Source organism: Cyprinodon tularosa, unplaced genomic scaffold (genome assembly GCF_016077235.1).
Source record: "Cyprinodon tularosa strain WSP-4 unplaced genomic scaffold, ASM1607723v1 ctg251, whole genome shotgun sequence".
Lineage (NCBI taxonomy): Eukaryota > Metazoa > Chordata > Actinopteri > Cyprinodontiformes > Cyprinodontidae > Cyprinodon > Cyprinodon tularosa.
Window position 1 is genome coordinate 872,168 of NW_024038933.1, and position 6,000 is coordinate 878,167.

Below are 6,000 nucleotides of genomic sequence, written 5' to 3' on the forward strand. Positions count from 1 at the left end.
CAGCAAAACCTCCTCCTAAGTCCCTTTCTGCAGAGCTTAACACAGCCTGCAAAACCTCCAACTCATTATCCATCTGCAGAGCTTAAACCAACTTCCAAAACCTCAAGTTCAGTCTCTTTCTGCAGAGTTGAACCCAGCCTGAAAACCTCCACCTCAATCTCCATCTGCAGAGTTTAAACCTGCCTGCAAAACCTCCTCAGTCCCTTACTGAAGAGTTAACTCAGCCTGAAAACCTCCACCTCAATCTCCATCTACCTGGCTTGCGAAACCTGCACCTCAGTCTGAAGGTGCAGAGATTAAACCAGCCTGCAAAACCTCCTCAGTCCCTACCTGCAGACAAAACCCAGCCTGCAAAACCTTCATCCCAGTCCCTTATAGCAGTTTAACCCAGCCGGCAAAACCTTCACCCCAGTCTCCATCTGCAGAGTTTAAACCAGCCTGCAAAACCTTCCTCAGTCCCTACCTGCAGAAAAAACCCAGCCTGCAAAACCTTCATCATAGTCCCTTATAGCAGTTTAACCCAGCCGGCAAAACCTCCATCCCAGTCTCCATCTGCAGAGTTTAAACCAGCCTGCAAAACCTCCACCTCAATCTCCATCTGCAGAGTTTAAACCAGCCTGCAAAACCTCCTCAGTCCCTACCTCCAGAAAATAACCCAGCCTGCGAAACCTCCATCCCAGGCCCTTAATGCAGAGTTTAAACCAGCCCGCAAAACCACCTCCATCTTACTCTTCTCCTGCAGAGTTTAAACCAGGCAGCAAATTCTCTTGCTCAGTCCCTTTCTGAAGAGTTTAACAGAGCCTGAAAAACCTCCAACTCAGTCTCCATCTTCAGACTTTAAACCATCCTGCAAAACCTCCTCAGTCCCTACCTGCAGAAAAAAACCTAGCCTGCAAAAGCTCCATCCCAGTCCCTTACTGCAGAGTTTAACCCAGCCTGCAAACCCTGCACCTCAGTCTCCATTTGCAGAGTTTACACCAGCCTGCAAAACCTCCTCCGCAGTCTCCATCTGCAGAGTTTAAACCAGCCTGCAAAACCTCCACCACAGTCTCAAGCTGCAGAGTTTAAACCAGCCTGCAAAACCTCCACCATAGTCTCAAGCCACAGAGTTTAAACCAGCCTGCAAAACCTCCTCAGTCCCTACCTTTAGAAAGAAAACCCAGCCTGCGAAACCTCCAACCCAGTCCTTTACTGCAGAATTTCACGCAGCCTGCAAAAACTGCTTCTCAGTCTCCATCTGCAGTGTTTAAACCAGCCGGCAAATCCTCCTTTTCAGTCCCCATCTGCCAAGTTTAAACCAGCCTGCAAAAACTCCATCTCACTCTTCATCTGTAGAGTTTAAACTGGGCTGCAAAACCTCAAGCTCAGTCCCATTCTACAGAGTTTAAGCTAGCCTGCGAAACCTGCACCTCAGTCATAAACTGCAGAGTTTAAACCAGCCTGCAAAACCTCCTCAGTCCCTATCTTCAGAAACAGACCCAGCCAGCAAAGCCTTCACCTCAGTCTCCATCTGCAGAGTTTAAACCAGCCTGCAAAACCTCCACCACAGTCTCAAGCTGCAGAGTTTAAACCAGCCTGCAAAACCTCCTCAGTCCCTACCTTTAGAAAGAAAACCCAGCCTGCGAAACCTCCAACCCAGTCCTTTACTGCAGAATTTCAAGCAGCCTGCAAAAACTGCTTCTCAGTCTCCATCTGCAGTGTTTAAACCAGCCGGCAAATCCTCCTTTTCAGTCCCCATCTGCCAAGTTTAAACCAGCCTGCAAAAACTCCATCTCACTCTTCATCTGTAGAGTTTAAACCAGCCTGCAAAACCTCCACCACAGTCCCATTCTGCAGAGTTTAAGCTAGCCTGCGAAACCTGCACCTCAGTCTTAAACTGCAGAGTTTAAACCAGCCTGCAATACCTCCTCCTCAGTCTCCATCTGCAGAGTTTAAACCAGCCTGCAAAACCTCCTCAGTCCCTATCTTCAGAAACAGACCCAGCCAGCAAAGCCTTCACCTCAGTCTCCATCTGCAGAGCTTAAACCAGCCTGCAAAACCTTCACCTCAGTCTCCAACTGCAGAGTTTTACCTGGCTTGCGAAACCTGCACCTCAGTTCAAAGGTGCAGAGATTAAACCAGCCTGCAAAACCTCCTCAGTCCCTACCTGCAGAAAAAACCCAGCCTGCAAAACCTTCATCCCAGTCCCTTATAGCAGTTTAACCCAGCCGGCAAAACCTCCACCCCAGTCTCCATCTACAGAGTTTAAACCAGCCTGCAAAACCTCCTCAGTCCCTACCTGCAGAAAATAACCCAGCCTGCAAAACCTCCATCCCAGTCCCTTACTGCAGAGTTTAACCCAGCCTGCAAACCCTGCACCTCAATATCCATCTGCAGTGTTTAAATCAGCCTGAAAAACCTCCTCCGTCCCTTTCTTTAGAAAAAAAAACCCAGCCAGCAAAACTTCCACCTCAGTCTCCATCTGCATAGTTTAAACCAGCGTGCAAAATCTCCAGCTCAGTCCCTACCTGCAGAAAATAGCCCAGCCCGCAAAACCTCTATCCCAGCCCCTTACTGCACAGTTTAACACAGCTGGCAAAACTGCACCTCAGTCTCCATCTGCAGAGTTTAAACCAGCCTGCAAAACCTCCACCCCCGTTTTCATCTGCAGAGCTTAAACCATCTTCCAAAACCTCAAGCTCAGTCCCTTTGTGCAGAATTTAACCCAGCCTACAAAACCTCCACCTCAGTCTCCATCTGCAGAGTTTAAACATGCCTGCAAAACCTGCACCTTAGTGTCAAGCTGCAAAGTTTAACCCTGAAAAACCTCCATCCCAGTCCCTTACTGCAGAGTTTACCACAGCCTGCAAAACCTCCACCTCAAGCTCCATCTGCAGAAAATAACCCAGCCTGCAAAACCTCCATCCCAGTCCCTTACTGCAGAGTGTACCACAGCCTGCAAAACCTCCACCTCAAGCTCCATCTGCAGAAAATAACCCAGCCTGCAAAAGCTCCATCCCAGTCCCTTACTGCAGAGTGTACCACAGCCTACAAAACCTCCACCTCAAGCTCCATCTGCAGAAAATAACCCAGCCTGCAAAACCTCCATCCCAGTCCATTCCTGCAGAGTTTAACCCAGCCTGCAAAACCTGCACCTCAGTCTCCATCTGCATAGTTTAAAAAAAGCAAAACCTCCATATCACTCTTCATCTGCAGAGTTTAAACTAGGCTGTAAAACCTCAAGCTCAGTCCCTTGCTGAAGAGTTTAAATCAGCGTGTAAAACCTCCTCCTCAGTCTCCATCTGCAGAGTTTAAACCAGCCTGAAAAACCTCATCCGTCCCTTTCTTCAGAAAAAAACCCATCCAGCAAAACCTCCACCTCAGTCTCCATCTGCATAGTTTAAATCAGCGTGCAAAATCTTCAGCTCAGTCCCTACCTGCAGAAAATAACCCAGCCGTCAAAACCTCTATCCCAGTCCCTTACTGCACAGTTGAACACAGCCGGCAAAACTGCACCTCAGTCTCCATCTGCAGAGGTTAAACAAGCCTGCAAAACCTCCACCCCCGTCTTCATCTACAGAGCTTAAACCACCTTCCAAAACCTCAAGCTCAGTCCCTGTCTGGAGAGTTTAACCCAGCCTACGAAACCTCCACCTCAGTCTCCATCTGCAGAGTTTAAACCTGCCTGCAAAACCTTTACTTCGGTCTCCATCTGCAGAGTTTAACCTAGCCTGCGAAACCTGCACCTCAGTCTCAAGCTGCAGAGTTTAAACAAGCTTGCAAAACCTCCTTCTCAGTCCTCATCTGCCAAGTTTAAATCAGCCTGTAAAACCACTGCAGTCCCTGTCTTCAGAAACTTACCCAGCCTGCAAAACCTGCACCTCAGTCTCAAGCTGCAGAGTTTAAACCAGCCTGCAAAACCTCAACTTCAATCTCCATCTGCAGAGTTTAACCCAGCCTGCAAAGCCTCCTCATTCCCTTCCTGCAGAAAATAACCCAGCCTGCAAAACCTCCATCCCAGTCCCTTAATGCAGAGTTTAAACCAGCCCGCAAAACCTCCGTCACACTGTTCACCTGCAGAGTTTAAACTAGGCTGCAAATTCTCAAGCTCAGTCCTTTTCTGAAGAGTTTAAATCAGCCTGCAAAACCTCCATCCCAGTCCTTTACTGCAGAGTTTAACCCAGCCTGCAAATCCTCCAACTCATTCTCCATCTGCAGAGTTTAAACCAGCCTGCAAAAGCTCATCCTCAGTCCCTATCAGGAGAGTTTAAATCAGGCTGTAAAACCTCCATCTCAGTCCCTATATGGAGAGTTTAAATCAGCCTGTAAAACCTCCACCTCAGTCCCCATCTACAGAGTTTAAACCAGGGTGAAAAACCTCCTCAGTCCCTGTCTTTAGAAAATAACCCAGCGAGCAAAACCTCCACCTCAATCTCCATCTGCAGAGTTTAAACCAGCCTGCAAAACCTCCATCCCAGTCCCTTACTGTAGACAGGGAGTGTATATAGTATAAATACACACATACATACACCCACACATACACCCACACATACACCCATACACCCACACATACACACACACATACATACACCCACACATACACACATACATACACCCATACATACACCCACACATACATACACCCACACATACACACATACATACATACATACATACACCCACACATACATACACCCACACATACATACATACATACACCCACACATACACCCACACATACATACACCCACACATACACCCACACATACATACACCCACACATACACCCACACATACACACATACATACATACATACACCCACACATACACCCACACATACATACACCCACACATACACACACACATACATACACCCACACATACACCCACACATACACACATACATACATACATACACCCACACATACACCCACACATACACACACACATACATACACCCACACATACACCCACACATACATACACCCACACATACACCCATACACCCACACCCCCCCCACACACACACAATGATTTTATTAATGTACCAGTAGTCTTATTTGCGAGTAAACTTTTAATATATAAATATGGGTGAGATTAGATCCATCTGAGTGACCGTCTTATTGCGTCCCTGCACACCCTAGAGGAGAAATGGGCAGGTGCATGCTCTCGTACGCATTTAATGTGCTTTTTTTAAGGGGGGGAGAGGGCGAGTCTTTCAAAAACAATTACTGAAAATCCTCCACTATACCTTTCAGTTAAAATTCTGCTCTGGGTGTTTTAAAATAGCCTGGGTGCCATTCCGAACTTAGTCCCGCCCACAAAGTTTGAGGTCGGGGAAGTTCGGTCTGGCTCTGCTCCATAGTAGCGTGAGTATTATTGCCCACTGTCAGGCGATCCAATCAAATTGTCAGGGCGGGCTTTATACGATGATGGACAGATGACCAACAGTAACGTAATCAACCACGTGACCAATGCGCGCTTGGGTGACAACAATAATGGCTGCCGCTGGAGAGTTTAGGTGAGTAGATTCTGCTATTAGGTCTGTTCTAGAAGATATCGACAGCAAATAAATTTTAAAAGAGGAACAGAGAAACGTGATCAAGTCTCATCTTCTTATTATAGGCGTGCAACTGCACGCTTTGATTTTTGTGGACAACAACTATGCCTCGCTTAACATACGTCACGCACTCCGTTGCTCTTATTGGTTGTAGGTCTATCCAACTGAGTGCAGAGGCATTTTTTTTCCTGGTTCTTTCGAAACACGCCCCATAATCACAGCTCTATGGAGCAGTATCAGACTCATATTCTGACTAGAATTGAGTCGGACTACGTCAGCCTAGTTTTAAAACCCTAATAAGTGAGGTTTCATTATAATGATTTAGCTCGTCTGAGAGAGAAGTGCTGTTTCGTTTAGAACCATGCCGTTTTGCCGTTACAATTCAGCTTTTACGTGCAGAACAAAAAACAGTGCTCCCTCTGCTTTTCATTGGTTTCAGATTCAAATGTTTTTTTTAAAG